Source organism: Balaenoptera musculus, chromosome 13 (genome assembly GCF_009873245.2).
Source record: "Balaenoptera musculus isolate JJ_BM4_2016_0621 chromosome 13, mBalMus1.pri.v3, whole genome shotgun sequence".
Classification (NCBI taxonomy): domain Eukaryota; kingdom Metazoa; phylum Chordata; class Mammalia; order Artiodactyla; family Balaenopteridae; genus Balaenoptera; species Balaenoptera musculus.
The window spans coordinates 66,411,278-66,429,323 of record NC_045797.1 but is presented as its reverse complement, the minus strand read 5'-3'; positions in this window follow the sequence as shown (position 1 = coordinate 66,429,323).

The window sequence follows — 18,046 nt, the reverse complement described above, 5'->3', positions numbered from 1 at the left end:
ATTTCTCTAATGATTAATGATGTTGAGCATTCTTTCATGTGTTTGTTGGCAATCTGTATATCTTCTTTGGAGAAATGTCTATTTAGGTCTTCTGCCCATTTTTGGATTGGGTTTTTTTTGTTGTTGTTATTGAGCTGCATGAGCTGCTTGTAAATTTTGGAGATTAATCCTTTGTCAGTTGCTTCATTTGCAAATATTTTCTCCCTCTGAGGGTTGTCTTTTGGTCTTGTTTATGGTTTCCTTTGCTGTGCAAAAGCTTTTAAGTTTCATTAGGTCCCATTTGTTTATTTTTGTTTTTATTTCCATTTCTCTAGGAGGTGGGTCAAAAAGGATCTTGCTGTGATTTATGTCATAGAGTGTTCTGCCTGTGTTTTCCTCTAAGAGTTTGATAGTGTCTGGCCTTACATTTAGGTCTTTAATCCATTTTGAGTTTATTTTTGTATATGATGTTAGGGAGTGTTCTAATTTCATACTTTTACATGTACCTGTATTACGTATTTTTCTATTATATATTTTACACACACACACATGTGTATTACATATAATTTCACAATTATAATTAATTTGTGTATACAGTTCTGAATCCCATTTTTTTCTCTTAACATGATTCTTGTATATGCCCAGTGATTAAGGTTCTTGGAAAACATCACTTTTATTTATTTATTTATTTTTTTAAAGATTTTTTTTTTTTTGATGTGGACCATTTTAAAACTTTTATTGAATTTGTCACAATACTGCTTCTGCTTTATGTTTTGGTTTTTTGGCTGCGAGGCATGTGGAATTTTAGCTCCCTGCCCAGGGATCGAACCTGCACTCCCTGCATTGGAAGGCAAAGTCTTAACCACTGGACAGCCAGGGAAGTCCCCTGAAAACATCACTTTTAATGGATATCATTGTCCATCATAAAGCTGTAGCATAATTGTTCAACAATTTCCCTATTGTTGAACATTTATGCTATTTTCCATATCTTTAGTGGCAATGTCATGAACATCTATATACATCTTAGTTCCTATCCCAGAATGTGTCCTCAGGAAGATGGAATTACTGGTTAAAGAGCACCAACATTTAATGCTTTACCCCCCAAAGAAACCATAACCCAAACATATAGAAAAAATATCCGAAGAAGGTGTTTCTTCCTACCCTCAAGCCAGGAATGCATCCAATTTTGACCGTTTGCCTGGTACTCGGTCAGGAATGAAGAGTGGTTCAGTGATACCCAGCTCTGATTCTTGAGTGATTAAGGCATGAACCCAGGCAGCGATGAGCATCCTGTTCAGGGTGCCAGGGGACTCTGGCTCGGGGCCCCTCAGTACTGAATCGCTGCACTGACATGTGTTCTCCCCACCGTGGAGAGGAGGTGCAGGGTGGAGAGGGGATGCAGGGTGGAGAGGGGACGGAGGGTGGAGAGGGGACGCAGGGTGGAGACGGGATGCAAGATGGAGAGGGGATGCAGGGTGGGGAGGGGATGCAGGGTGGGGAGGGGATGCAGGGTGGAGAGGGGATGCAGGGTGGAGAGGGGATGCGGAACAGAGGAACCATTCTAGCCCTGGCCCCCCAGCACCCTCCCTCACTGGAGCCCTTCAGGCTGGGAGTGCCGGCAGGAGGCCCAAGAATCGATGGTCCTGAGGCCAGTGTATCTGAGGTTTGCTCTTGGCCAGAATTCAGAGTAGGGAAAAGAAAACTGCATCTGGGTCAAGGTGAGCTTGTCTGCTTGGAGGTCCCAAGGCTACACAGAGGACAAGAGTGATCAGAGCATTGAGCCAGGTGTGGCAATGAAGGAGAGCAAAGATGCTGGTTCACGCAGGAACCCGGCCGGAGGAGCCCTTCCATCTGAGATAGTAGCCCTCCCTGCGGGTGGTCAGCCACACAGTCTTTTTTTTTTTTTTTTTTTTAACATCTTTATTGAAGTATAATTGCTTTACAATGCTGTGTTAGTTTCTGTTTTATAACCAAGTGAATCAGTTATACATACACATATGTTCCCATATCTCTTCCCTCTTGCATCTCCCTCCCTCCCACCCTCCCTATCCCACCCCTCTAGGTGGTCACAAAGCACCGAGCTGATCTCCCTGTGCTATGTGGCTGCTTCCCACTAGCTATCTATTTTACGTTTGGTAGTGTATATATGTCCATGCCACTCTCTCACTTTGTCACAGCTTACCCTTCCCCCTCCCCATATCCTCAAGTCCATTCTCTAGTAGGTCTGTGTCTTTATTCCCGTCTTGCCCCTAGGTTCTTCATGACCTTTTTTTTTTTTCTCTTAGATTCCATATATATGTGTTAGCATACTGTATTTGTTTTTCTCTTTCTGACTTACTTCACTCTGTATGACAGACTCTAAGTCCATCCACCTCACTACAAATAACTCAATTTCGTTTCTTTTTATGGCTGAGTAATATTCCATTGTATATATGTGCCACATCTTCTTTATCCATTCATCCGATGATGGACACTTAGGTTGCTTCCATGTCCTGGCTATTGTAAATAGAGCTGCAGTGAACATTGTGGTACATGACTCTTTTTGAATTATGGTTTTCTCAGGGTATATGCCCAGTAGTGGGATTGCTGGGTCGTATGGTAGTTCTATTTTTAGTTTTTTAAGGAACCTCCATATTGTTCTCCACAGTGTCTGTATCAATTTACATTCCCACCAACAGTGCAAGAGTGTTCCCTTTTCTCCACACCCTCTCCAGCATTTATTGTTTCTAGATTTTTTGATGATGGCCATTCTGACCGGTGTGAGATGATACCTCATTGTAGTTTTGATTTGCATTTCTCTAATGATTAATGATGTAAGTCGTGGAGGTTTAAGACTGTGTGGCTTATCAACATGATAAGCCACACAGTCTTAAACCTCCACGACTTACATCTTAGTGCCAAGGCCATCCCTTCATTTAAAAGGAAGAAGCAAGAAAACTAGTACCCACTGGGGATTTGCTGAGTGCCAGGCACTTTAAAACACAAGGGAGGCCTATGAATCCCCATTGTTACAAATGAGCACACCAAGGCCAAGAGAAACAAAAGGCCTTGCTTAAGGTTATGGGGCCAATTAATTAAGGGCTAGGACCAGAACTGGGTGCTTTTCAATCCCTGAGTACAGAGGCAGGTACAGTAGGGAGAAGACCACTGAGCTTGGGTACTCATCCAAGCTCTGCTGTGTATTAATTCTTTGAACCTAGGGATGGTACTCATGCCTTCTGAGCTTCAGCTTTCCTCTTCTGTAAAATGGGGGACTGCTTGCTTTGTAGGGTTCCTGTTCAGAGTAACAGGGATGATACTTGAAAAGGACCTGGTATCATGCTTGGCCCGTAGGAGGAGCTCACTAAAGCCAGTTGTAACATTCACTACTTTTGCTTCTGTCCCACCTCTTCTGGGATCCCTGATGGGGAAGCCCATCCAGGTATGGATGGATCACAGGGATCTCTGGGAGACTTAAGTCTCTGGAACGAATCCCCTCACTCCCTGACCACCCCACCGGCCCCCATCATGTTCGACCCCAGCCCAGCACGCTGGCAGCTTGATTACTTTGCAACACTCTGGCTTTTCTCTCAGAGCAGAAAGAAGGCTCCAGACTCTACATCACTGTCGTGCTCCCCAGATAGACCTGGTCCCCAGATAGAGGAAGGACAAGGCTCAGAGCTGGGGGTGGGGGTGGGGAGGAGGTAACTGGAGCATTACCTGTACGAAGTGTCCTACATCCAGGTGATATTTTATCCTGCTCCTTGTGAGGGTCTCCAATGAGCAGAGGACTGTGGTGGCCTGCGCTGTTGGTGCCTAGGCCTTTGCAGACCCGCCTCAAGTTTTCCTGGGAGTTTGGCTAAGCGCTCCCACCTCAGCCCTTTAAAGGCTCTGGGCTGAACTCAGCCACCTCCAACGGGACCACGAAGGACCAGCCAAGCACTCCACGGCTGCTTCCCAGCCCGCCTGGGAAACATTTCATTTTCTATTTGCAGAATCACAGATGTTGACTTTTGATCTCTTCCTCTCTCCCTCTGGGCCTCAGATCAGTAATGACAGCTATTTCATTTCTTTTTAATTTTTTTTTTCTTTTCCCTATAAAGAGAAAAAGTCATGAGGGCTCAGAAAGGCTGTTAAAATATTGTAAGAGTTATTACACACTAGCTACTGGGGTGAGAAAGAAAAGATCTAGCCCTCTCCATGTAAAGCCAGGGGCGGTCATCAGAAGGGGGCTGAGTGGGGCACCTTTAAAGGCAATGTTTTTAACCTTCCGTGTATTTGTACACCGTCCAGGGATCTTGTTATGGTGCAGATTCAGATTCAGTAGGTCTAACGAGCTCCTGGATGAGGGAGGTCCACGCGGCTGGTTCCGGACCACACTCAGAGAAAGACGTTGAGGTTCTGCCTGTCTCTACCCTGCTCCAGTCCTGAAGTGCTGTGATCTATAAAAACCTCCCTGCCATCTCCATGCAGCTGGGGCTGTGTAGGCAGTGCTGGCCAAGCTTCTCTCAGCAGACACTTTAATATAATTAAAACCCACACTAGATTCTTATCACTTCTGTTCTGTTTAAACAGAGGATATTCAGATACATACACATTTCCAGAAAAGGTGTCTTTGTTTTTTTTGGGTTTTTTGGCCACACCGTGAGGCATATGGAATCTTAGTTCCCCGACCAGGATCGAACCTGTGCCCCCTGCAGTGGAAGTGCGGAGTCCTAACCGCTGGACTGCCAGGGAAGTCCCCAAAGAAGTTGTCTTTGGACCAGAATCTGTCCCAATAGGTCACACATAGACTCTTATTGGGGGTGGGGGTCTTCCTTCTCTCACTCTTTTCCATCCTTTGGGTTATTTGTCATTTTTTCAAATGAAATTCAGCTCAACCACTATGATATTATGCTGAACCTTTTGCCACTCCACAAATGGGCAGGTCTCTGAATACCCAGTGAAAATTACCTTTCTCCTTCTATATTTGCTAGTTACTTATTTAAAAATTCATGTTCTATGTATTTAGAGCACATAGGCTCAACTTTAAGAAAATGTATTATATGACTGAAACATAATGCAATGGATAATTAGTGCGCATTAGAAAGTGATCTCAGTTTCATAAAAGGATTCACTGCAGCATGCCTTCAGGTGATGAGCTCTTTTCTGGTCATTTAACTATGAAAATCTTGCTCTCAGAGATTCTGATTTAACTGGTCTAAGGAGGGACTAGGGCCCTAATTTTTTTTTTAAAGCTCCCAGGGTGATTCTAATGCACATCCAGGGTTGAGAGCTACTAGACTAAATGATGTCAAGCTTCCAACTTTAAACTGTTCAGATGACTTGCTGTTCATTTAAATTCAACACATATTTTTGTACACCTGTCGTGTGCCAGGCACTATGTGAGGCTTCAGATACATGAAGTCCTGGTTCCTACATTCAAGGCTCCCACAGTCTAGCAGGGTAAATAAAGCATACAGAATTAATTTTATCTGGAGACCCCACAAATAGTGAATCAGGGAAACGGTGTCTGTAATATACAAATAAAAGGCAAGGAAGGAATGGGCAAACCTGCATGTATCTCCTCCACATCATTACTATCCCTCTCCCTTCCTTCCAAAGGGAATAGAAGATGGATTAAGTAGGAGAACAATGAGCTGCAGGGCAGACGCTTGGCAATCAGATTTGAGTTCTGTGGAGAATGGGAGGGCTCTGGGAGGCTGAGGCGTGTAGCCGTCCAGACTGGGTGATTTCTTTTTTTTTTTTTTTTTAAGCTGTGTTGGGTGTTCGTTGCTGCACATGGGCTTTCTCTACTTGCGGCGAGCGGGGGCTGCTCTTTGTTGTGGTGCGCGGGCTTCTCATTGCGGTGGCTTCTCTTGTTGCGGAGCACGGGCTCTAGGGGCACAGGCTCACTAGTTGAGGCACGTGGGCTCAGTAGTTGTGGCTCGTGGGCTCTAAAGCACAGGCTCAGTAGTTGTGGCACACGGGCTTGGTTGCTCCGAGGCATGTGGGATCTTCCCGGATCAGGGCTCGAACCCGTGTCCCCTGCACTGGCAGGTGGATTCTTAACCACTGAGCCACCAGGGAAGTCCCCAGACTGGGTGATTTCTTAATGCAGGAATGCAAAACCTGCCCGCAAGTGGCAAAGAGTATGAGATGATTCTCAGCAGCTCCTCTGCCGAAACTGTCAAGAAATTCAAGTTGCCTTCTCCACCTCCTTTTCCGAACATGTCCCCAGCCTCCCGGTTTGGGTGCTCTTCTCCCCAGATGGCCTTCCCTGGTCCCCTCACTGCTCTAGGTCCCTCACCCCGTCCAGGCTTACCTGTCCCCAAATAACCTCTCACCAGTGGTAGCTCTGACCCCTGTGCTGCAGGCATCAGTGAGCGGGGCTGGCTTCCACATGGAGCTACAAATGGCCAAAAGACCCACTCAGAAACACTTGCGTTGTAAGGTAGGGACTCTGTTCTTCCAAATGTCACTCCAACGTGGGAGAATTCAAGAATGAGATGTTTTAATAAAGGCAGAGCCAGGCAGCCCCCAGCTTGCATGAATCCACCAAAGGGCAGAGCAAATGGATTTTGGCAGAAAGTAGCATATGCCCCAAGCATTCCCCTTGACCTTACTTCTGGGCCTCACTTCTGGGTCAAGTGGATCCTCTCCCACAAGGGAGAGAGAACTTGCTCCCAGGCCAAGTTGGCCAAAAGGGAAATGGGCTGCTTCTTAAGACGCTCAGCTTCCGCATTTTGTGAGGATATGGGGAGGTTTGGGGGCAGGACTATTTGAACAATGGATAGGGTGTTGGCTACTTCTAATGTGCCTTACAGGGAGCCTCTAAAAACCACTTTGTGACCTGCCTTTAGCTGCCTTCCAGCTCTATGATTCTTTGAAATATTTGAACTGGATTTAGGAGGTCTCCTGCAAGTGGAAGAGCCCTGGCAATCCTGCAAAGTCATGAGCATGAACAAATATTAACTGGGACTCTCCTCAGACCCCACTCTGTGACCCTCAAGTATTTCCTATCACTCAGTCCTCACAGTCATTCAAGCGGTAGATGTTATACCCATTTTACAAATAAGGAAACTGAGGCTCAAAGAAGCTGAAAGATTTGCCCAATATCCCACAAAAAACAAGCAGCTCGAGCCCAGGTTTCCTAACTTTTAGTCTGATGCTCATAGTATGATATTATGATTTGTATTCTGTTCAGACACAGTAAGAGCTGGAAAAATCCCAGAGTATTTATTCAAGAAAGAAAATGATCTCAAAGAAGAAGAAATGGATTTGGTGGAATTGAATGGATGGGTTAGCTCAGGGCAATCTCGTGAGTTCCCAGCAGAGGGCAGAAGCTTGCCATTCTATATAGATGCTTACATCCTTTAAAGCCCACGGAGGTCTGGGAGTACGTGTAGTAAGAATTTTTCACTCAGAGGGAACCCAAAGAAAGAGTAGGAAAACGTCGGTGTGGACTGCTGTGGTTTCAGGTGGCATGCATCTGGGAGCCAGGGGCATGGAAAGAAAAGCATTCTCCTCTTCTGGGTCCCCTGCACCCAGAAGGCAAGAGGCCTACAGCAGCACAAGACACTGAAACATGCACGGATTCGAATACAAACAATCCAAGATTTGGGTCCTCAATCCCCCAGTGTCTATCTTCTGTCACTTTCCCTGTTTGTGCCTGCATCTGCATCCATGAAAAGAAGGTAATAACAACTGCCTCGTAGGATGATCAGCTAAAGTACTTTGCAAACTATAAAATGTGCTGGCAGGTTAGTGGAGGTGGGTTTAAATGAAGGCTGCTCTAGTGTCTCTCGCTCGCACGTGAGCTGTTGACAAGGAGGCCAGCTTGACACCTGTGCTGGGAGGCCGGGGGAGGGGGTGTGGAGCTGGCATTGAGGTGGTAGGCAGAGGAGGGGATGCCACTGCCCCCATTCTCTGATCAGGGTCACTCTGATCTCAGGACACTCCACTCCATTTGACATGCTTCACATGGGCTGCCTGTCCTCCGGGGTCCTGTGTCCTCAGAGGAGAGCCCCGAACCTCCCGGGCAGCACCTGAGAGGCCTGAGTTTCAGTGATGTGGCCCAGCTCCCTCAGCCCCAGGGATCGTGGGCAGGGTCCCTTCCCAGCCAGACAGCTCAGAACTGAAATGCTGCTGGTGAGGCTAAGTGCGAGAGACCAAGGACCCCGTTGCTGCTCACCCCCAACCCGGCACTCGTCACAGTAACAACACTTTACAGTTCTTCCCAGGAGCGCAACTTCCCATCTCATTTGTGATTTTGTTCACCAGGCCAACAGTCCTGAGAGGGAGGTAGGACAGATACGGTTTTAACTCCAATTTTTTAAGATAAAGAGACTCTCAGCCAGCTTAACAACTTGTCCAAAGTCAAGCAGTAGTTAAAAAACAACAACAAGAACAACAACGACAAAACCCCAAGCAATTCAGAACCTGGTCTTATGGCCTTAAAGACACCACCTTGTGCTAATGTTTCTATCAAGGGAGATCTTCTATCTCTCTCCATCTGCTTTCTCTCTTTTTAAACTCCCGGCACAGACATATAAGGTCATCACTCTCAACTTATGTACATTATCATCGTCAAGCTAAGCGAAGACCTTCTCTTGCTTTGTTTGATTTAATTTTACTTCCTTTTCCTATCATCCCCACCTCTTCTTACCCCCTAAATGGGCACACCCTCTGATTTGGTTGGTTGGTTCTTTCACTGACTGATTGATTGATTGATTCATTCATTCATTCATTTGTAGGCTTGAGCCAGATACATTTCTGACCAATAATGTGTTTATGATGCTATTAACAAGCGTTTTTTTGTTATTGTTGTTCACAACTCATGGACCCTAATTTTGATTCCTTTTCTTCTACACTTCTAGTCATTTCCCATTTACATTTATATGCTTTACTCATCCCCTACTCCTGCATCCCTAAGTATATTACCTGCTACTTGTGCCTACTTAATTTGTTTTATTCTTATTGGCTTCTGATTTGTTTTATATTATTCTCGACTTTTTATCATCTTGGAGGTGTTTCCCTGCTCGTTTTGTATTATTTGTTTATTTACTGTACATGCTTCTGAGTCCTTCATCCAGGTTGGTGACAGTGATGTCCACAGTCAACACATTAGTCAGTCCTCACTATCACCTAAAGTCCGAGTAAGCTCCTTATAAGGCTGACAGTAAATCACTGAACTCTTGCTTTGATCTTGATTCTTTTACAAGTTTTATGTACTCTTTAGTAGTTGGATGCTGGAACAGTGGTGTCCAATAGAACTTTCCATGATAATGGAAATGTTCTATACTTTTGTGCTGCCCAGTATGGTAGCTGCTAGCGACGTGTGGCTATTTGAGCAGCTGCAATGTGGCTTGTGTGACTGAGGAGCTAAAATTTAATTTTAGTTAATTTAAATTAAAATTTAAATAGCTTCATATGGCTACCTATTGGAAAGCACAGATCTATTGCATTACTACTCCAAATGTAGTCCCTAGACCAGCAGCATTGCCATCTGGAATCTGGGAGCTTGTTAGAGATGCAGAATTTCAGGTACACCAACTTCTACTGAATTAGATCTGCATTTTAACAAGATTCCCCGTATGATTTCTATGCACACTGAAGTTTCTGCCCTCCCCCCAAGATTTACTGAGATATAATTGACATATAATTGTGTAAGTTTAAGGTGTACAATGATGTTGATTTGATATACTTGTGTATTGTGAAATGATTACCACCATAGTGCTAGCTAACACCTGCATCACATCACATAATTACCATCTCTTTTTTTGTGGTGAGAACATTTAAGTTCTACTCTCGGCAACTTTCAAGTATAAATACAGTGTTATTAACTATAATCACCATACTGTATATTAGATTCCCAGAACTATTTCATCTTATAACTGGAATTCTGTACCCTTTGACAAATATTTCCCCATTTCCCCTACCTCCAGCCCCTGGTAATCACCATTATAGTCTATTTCCATGAGTTCAGCTTTTTAGATTTCACGTATAAGTGATATCATACAGTATTTGTCTTTCTCTGTCTGACTTGTTTCACTTAGCATAATGCCCTCAAGGTCCATCCATGTTGTCACAAATGGCAGGATGTCCCTCTTTCTCATGGCTGAATAACATTCATATATATATATATAAAACATATGAATGTATGGAGAAGATGTGAGATTATATCTATATCTATATCTGTATCTCACATCTTCTTTACCCATTCATCCACTGGGAGACACTTAGGTTGTTTTCAATCTTGGCTATCCTGAATAAAATGCTGCAAAGAACATGGAAGTCCAGATTTCTTTTAGAAATCCTGTTTCCATTTCCTTCGGATATATACCTAGAAGTGGGGTTGCTGGACCATATGGTAGTTCTATTTTTAATTTTTATTTTTTTAAATTTTTTTTATTTTTTAAAAATTTATTTTATTTATTTTTTTATGGCTGTATTGGGTCTTCGTTTCTGTGCGAGGGCTTTCTCTAGTTGTGGCAAGCGGGGGCCACTCTTCATCGCGATGCGCGGGCCTCTCACTATCGCGGCCTCTCTTGTTGCGGAGCACGGGCTCCAGATGCGCATGCTCAGTAATTGTGGCTCACGGGCCCAGTTGCTCCGCGGCATGTGGGATCTTCCCAGACCAGGGCTCGAACCCGTGTCCCCTGCATTGGCGGGCAGATTTTCTCAACCACTGCGCCACCAGGGAAGCCCAATTTTTTTTTTTTTAAATTTTATTTATTTGTTTATGTATTTATTTATGGCTGTGTTGGGTCTTCATTTCTGTGCGAGGGCTTTCTGTAGTTGCAGCAAGTGGGGGCCACTCTTCATCACGGTGCGCGGGCCTCTCACTATTGCGGCCTCTCTTGTTGCGGAGCACAGGCTCCAGACGCGCAGGCTCAGTAGGTGTGGCTCACGGGCCTAGTCGCTCTGCGGCATGTGGGATCTTCCCAGACCAGGGCTCAAACCTGTGTCCTCTGCATTAGGCAGGCAGACTCTCAACCACTGCGCTACCAGGGAAGCCGGGAAGCCCAATTTTTAATTTTTTTGAGAAACTTCCATACTGTTTTCCATAGTGGCTGCACCAATTAACATTCCCACCCACAGTGCAGAAGGGTTCCCTCCTCTTTACATCCTTGCCAGCATTTGCTATCTCTTGCCTTTTGGAGGACAGTCATTCTAACAGGTGTGAGGTAATATATCATTGTGCTTTTGATTTGAATTTCCCTGATGATTAGTGATGCTGAGTGCCTTTTCACCTGTTGGCCATTTGTATGTCTTCTCTAGAAAGATGTCTCTTTAAAAAAAAATCAGAGCGTTTTTTTTGCTGTTGAGTTGTATGAGCTCTTTATATTTTTTGGATTTTAACCCCTTATCAGATATATGATTTGCAAATATTTTCTCCTATTCTGTAGGTTTGATTTTTTTGTTTAATTTTTTTCTCTTTGAAGGTATTATGCATCTTTGTAAGAATGATACTCAAACACTTCATGGCTTGTTTTGTTTTTGCTATTTTGAAAAAAACTGTATGTTTTTCATATATTTTCTATTTTAATATACTTTTTATAGGTGATGTATCAATAGAAGAAAGATATTTGTGATATCTTCATTGAGCAAACGCTGAGCTTTCTTATTAGTGCTAATAATATTTTTATTATGTTGAGTTGTCAGTGTGGTCGGTCAGAGTTCTCTCTCTTTCCTTCCTATAGCTCTTATTTATTTTTCTGATTTTTATTGCTTTAGCTAAGTCTCTAGTACTATGCTGAGCCATAGCAATGATAACAGGCACCCTTGATTGTGGGGGTGAATCTAAACTTTCTCCATGTAATATATATGTTGTAGACACTTAATATGTAGCCTTCATCAAGTTGAGAAAATATACATTTATTCTAGTTTTTTTGGAGACTTTTTTTAAAAATTCAAAAGTGTTTATTTGATACAAATGGTTTTCAAAATAAAAGTTCAAATGGTTTTCAAAACACTTCTTGAGATAATCATGAAATTTTTCTTCTTCTGTTCATTAATGGTAAAAATTACATTAATAGTTTTTTCTCACATTAAACTTTTCTGTATTCTAAAAATAAACCTTACTTGGTCATAACTTTTTAAATACACTGTTGGATACAGTTAGCTAATATTTTATGTAGAATTTCATATCAATATTCAAACATGAAATAGCCTTATAGCTTTTTGTTTCTTTATTTTTACCATCCTTATCTGACTTTGTAATGAAGGTTAGACCAGTCTTATAACAAAGGCGAAACTGACTTCTATTTTCTGGAACAGTTTGTATATGTCAGGGTATTATCTCATCCTTACCATTAGGTGGAACTTATCTGTAAAACCATCTGAGCCTAGGGCTTTTCAGGAAGAGGGGAGGTCTTTGATTACATTGTAATTCTTTATTGAATACTTGACAATTCAGTTTGCTGTTTATTACTGTTGCAACTTTGGAATTTCATATTTTTCCAGAATTGTATCAATTTTAATGTCTCCAAATTTCAATTTTTCATAATATTGTTAGTCTAAAGCTTTTTGTGCTGGTGTTTCTTTCAGTATTAATTGCATGTTTACATCTCTTTTCTTCTTCTTCTAACTTTGTCATATACTATTTGTATATTTTACAACCTTTTCAAGAAACCAGCTTAATGTCTTGTTGTTTCTGCACTCTGTCTCTCTGATTTCTGACATTATGTTATGTTTTCCTTTCCTCCCCTCCTCCTTCTCCTCCTCCTCCTTCCTCATCCTTCTCCTCTTCCTCCTTCTAGGTTTATTCTGGAGCTTTTTTCTAGCTTCCTGCATTGAAAAATTAGCTCTAAGAATGTTTCAAAAGGGGTTTGGAGGAAGCCCTCTGAAGCCTTATATACTTGATACTACTTGCATTTAAATGATATTTTGGCTGGATATAAAATTCTAGGTTTGAAGTCCTTTTCCACCAACATTTAAAATATTACTTCATTTCTTTCTTGTATGCATCTTTGTTATTGAGGTTTCGTATCATTCTGATTCTTTTTCCTTTTTCGTTGATCTACTTTTTCTTTATAAATATTTTGAGAATTTTCCTTGTTGTTAATGTTCTTAACTTTTACTGCAATATTTCTAGGTGTGAGTTCCCTTTTTATCTATCTTGTTTAACACTGAATCCTTTCAACGGAAGTTTTATATTTTCTTTATTTCTACAACATTCTCAATTACGATACCTTCAAATATATCCTCCCGCCTTAATTCATTTTCCCATTCTGGCTCCAAAGTCTGTGATACTAACCACTTCACTATCCTCCCACTCTTGAAAGGAGAGTCAAGATTTTGTTGCCCTTGTCTGCTTAGGCACTGCCTCCTTCCCCCACACTAAAAGGCCATGACAGGGGCCTATTTTGCCTCTGTATTCTTAGTGTGTCAGTGCTCACTGTGTGTTGAATGAATGAATTAAGAGAATGGAGGAGTGGCAGTGACCACAAGGCTAGAGCAGGAGGTGCTGTTGCAGCCCGGGCAGCAACCAAGCTTCATGACAGTACTGTGTGCCCACACCCAGGTGTATGACCTCTACAGGGTGGCAGCTCCTTTAGCAGACCCCTCCCTGTGGGAGGAAACACCTAGGGCAGCCAGCCCCGCCCAGTCATGCTCTAAGATAATGACCTGGGGTAAGTGCCTGCCATAGCTTCCACCAGCTCTCTATTTGGCTCAAAGCTCCCTTCTGGCAGCTGTGGGGCTCCCGATGTGAGGCTGGTCTGACTCCTTCCTGTCCAGCTGCGGGACCAATGGCAAGTTGCCCTCCTCTTTGACCCTCAGTGTTCTCTTCCATATCTTGGCGATAATGTTACTGCCCTTTCCAGCTTCCAGGGGTGTAAGGGGCAGCAAAAAAGATATTTAAGTGCTTGTAAACAGGGTGCTGCTCTCATCAGGGACAAACCACAGTGCATGTGAAACTCTCTGACCCTGGAGTCTGTGTTCAGAAGGGAGATCCCACATGGTGATATGTGGTCCTTGATCTAACCCTGCTTCCTTGGAGGGGGTCAAGACTCCCCACAGGTCTGTGGCTCTTCAAATCATTTGAAAGAAACCTCTGGGAGCTAGAGCCAACTCCAGGTGGGTGATTCCATCCACTCTTCACCCTCCTCTCCCACACCCTCACTCACAACCCTATACTGTATTACCTCACTCCATCCCCCCACCATCCCCTGCTCTGGTTTTATTGAGGCTCCATTCTGACCTTCCCTGCTTGTAAGAGGGTCCCACACCCAGAGCATTTCCCTTCCCCTCTGCCCAGCAGAACTTCTTTTGCTATGTATATACCTTATGACCTGCTCTCAGCTAGGCCTAAGCTGAGGAATTCAATCTAAGGGCTCCTTGGATGATATGGGCTTACTCCTCATAAATCATATATATATTCTTTCAGTAGGGCACCCAAAGTCTTAACACAAAAGTAGAAATACCAGGTCTCTTGGCAGCCTGGTGGCAGGAAGAGGGGAGGGGTTGTTCCAAGCCCTTCAGATAACCCATTTAGGCTATTTTCTACCATCTCCTCAGTTTTATTTTTTAAGTAGATCTGATGCTCTTTCAATATTCCTCCTTTTCTGATCTTCTTTCATAAAAGTCTTCCTTTTCTATAGCTTTATTTTAAGAGGTTTCAAGCATGAGGTAAGAAATTAGATTGATTTTCTTGGGCACCATCCAACCCTGAACTCAATGATTCTGTGAAATTTGCAACATGGTTAACACTAAACTAGCACCACTGAGGACCACTAATGATTAAACCTGCAACAATGTGGATGGTGCCCTTCTACCTAATGAGAAGATACAACACTAACCAGTAAGTTCTTTGTCTGGTGTTAAGATTACTGAGTTACTTTGACATTATCTAGTTTGAACATTCAAACTAGCCACATTCCTGGTGTGCCGGTGGTAATCCTATCTTAGTAATGACAATAATAGATAACACACAATATACCAGTCACTTTACATACGTTAACTTATTTATTTCTCGTACTAATGCTGTGAGATAATTAATATTTTCATCCCTACATTACAGAAGGGAAAACTGAGGCATAGTAAGGTTAAGTAATTTACCCAAAATTGGAGTTGGTAAATGATAGAGCTGGGATTCAAACTCAGCAGAACGGCCTCTTTCCCATACTACCTCCTGAAGTTCAGAAAAGATTATTGTGCACCCCCCTATATGTAATTATGCTGTCATATCTCCTCATAGGAGACTATTGGAACCCTTTTCTTTGCCCCTTGTCATTATGATATGTGTCTGGGTTTTACCTTTTGCACACTGGGAAAAGTTGGAAGAATTAGGAGACCTTTGAAGGAGATAAGAAATACAAGTAAAGGGCTTCCCTGGTGGCGCAGTGGTTAAGAATCCGCCTGCCAGTGTAGGGGACACGGGTTTGAGCCCTGGTCCGGGGAGGTCCCACATGCTGCGGAGCAACTAAGCCTGTGTGCCACAACTACTGAGCCTGTGCTCTAGAGCCTGAGAGCCACAACTGCTGAGCCTGTGCGCCTAGAGCCCGTGCTCCACAAGAGAAGCCACCGCAATGAGAAGCCCACGCACCACAACGAAGAGTAGCCCCCGCTTGCCGCAACTAGAGAAAGCCCGCACGTAGCAACAAAGACCCAACGCAGCCAAAAATTAAAAAAAAAATAAATAAAATTAAAAAAAAAAAGAAATACAAGTAAAAATACTGAAGCTGCAATAAGAAATAGGGAGTAAGCAATGCTTGAGTAAAAGTGAGAAGGGTTGGAGAGGGGAGCAGAGGAGGAAATGAGGGGTCTTATGGAGGGTTTGGAAATCATAATCACATGTCATACAAAATGAAATGAATAAATAGGAACTTTCAAAATCATAAAGATGTCAAATTCATCTATGGAATTTTAATCGAAGTCCAACAGGGTGTTTTGTTTTGTTTGGAACTAGACAATCTGATCCCAAAAGTGATTTGGAAGAGGAAAGGGCCAAGAATAACTGAGAAGCAATTTTGAAAAAGTACAAGGTAGAAGAGCTTGCCTACCAGATATCAAGACTTATCATCAGAATATTTAGAAATGAAGACAGTATCATTTGGGCAAAAGGATAGACCAATGGAGCAGAATAGAGAGCCCAGCCACTGGCCCGCCTGTACTTGGAAAGAATACAAGGCAGAGATGTCACAAATCAGTGTGGATCTATTTAGTAAACGAGTCTTAAGGAGCAACTGTTTTCATATGGAAAATACAAAATTAGATTTCTACCCTAAATCAACCACAGGTAGATTAAAGAATTCTTCAATAAAAACAAAAAGCAAAAGTTTAAGATACAAGATGAAACTATAGAAAAATTCTTCATGACTTTAAGATAAAGAAGGATTTCTCTAAGAAATACACACACACAAATAGAAACCAGAAAAAATGGATAATTTTGACTACATTAAAACTGACTTCTACACAACAAAAGGCCACTATAACAAAGTGAAAAACAAGCCATAGCCTGGGAGAAGATATTTTCAGTGACTATAACATGTAAAGAAATCTCTAAAATTAATTAGAAAAAGATAAACAACACATGGGGGAAATGGGCAAAGAATATAAACTATTGATTTGCAGAAGAGGAACCCCGGAAGGTCAATAAAAATACAGAGAGATGCTTGCTTTCACTATTAATCAAAGAAATACCAATTAAAACAGTAATGTAATACCATACAGACCCACCAGATCAGCAAAAATTTATGTTAGCCAATGCCAAGTGCTGGCAAAGATCTGTTATGTCATGGAGCCTCATTCACTGCTAGTGGGATTGTAAATTGATACAAGTACTCTGGAGAGCAATTTGGCTGTTACTAGTAAAGTTGTAGGTGGTCGTGTCCAGAAATCCCACTCCTAGGCGTACAGTCTTGTATGTATGCACAAGGAGACATGTATTAAGATGTTTGCTGCCACATGGAAACAACCTAAAAGTCCATGAGATTGGATGACCAAATTTTATTATAGTTATACAATGGAATACAGTACAGTGTGTGTCAGCATAGATGAAAATCACATAATTGTAATGCTAGGGGAGAAATGCACATTGCAGAAGATTATGATTCTGTACACACATACATATACATATATAGTTTAAAAGCTGGCACAGCATAATAATACTTTATAATGTTTATGGATACATAAAAATGCAATAAATATAATAAAAAATATAAAAACATGCACGAGGATGATGAATTCAAAACAGTGCTTCACTCTGGGAAATGAGGGAGGAGAATGGAGTGGGGAAGAGGACAGAGGGAAACTCAGCTGTGTCTCTAATATTTACATTCTTTGAAGTAAAAAGACCTGAAGCAAATAAGACAATATGCTAATATTTTCTAAAGCTGATGTGGTCATCATTAATGCTGTCCACCAAATATTTCTGGCTCTCTGCCTTCCAGGCCCATGGTAAGATTGCATTTTACATTCACTTTGAAGTTAGGGGTAGCCTGGAGACTTTGGCCAATGAACTGAAGTGGAAGTCTGAAGTGGAAGTGACTTACATTTCTGGTCTCAGTGCACAAAATTGTTGGCCAACATGGTAGCCCAGAGGAAAAGTTTCTCTCCTCCCCAGGCCCTAAGCAGACATGATATTTCCAGATAACCTGTGGAGTACAGGTGGATGAGTGAGAAATGAACCTTTATTGCTCTCGGCCACTGAAATTTGGGGATGTTTGTTACCACAGCACAACCAACTCTGTCCTGACTGATACAGCTGGGAAGTGTGTCCATAGGTGTTCACTGTATTAGTCTCTGATTTTATCTACATGTTGAAATATTACAAATACATTTTTAAAAGTTTTTAAATTGGACTGGATTAATCATTAGTTCACGGCACATTGTCTTTATTGGTCTGCGTAAGGCCCTTCTCTTATTCTATTAATTCTCGTTTTCTTAGTAAGTACCTCAGACTTGGGATGGAAGCAACGTTGAATGACAGGAGATCTTGATGTCTTGACAAAGGGAATGAATGATGGGCTCGCAATCCTAGCATGAGTCCAGATTTCCTCCAGTGCTCTCTGGTAGCCTATAGCATCTCTCGTCAGATTGTGGGAGCCAGACTTTCCAATTAGAAAGTCTCAGCTCTTCTCCAGAGAAATGTAAACAAGAATTG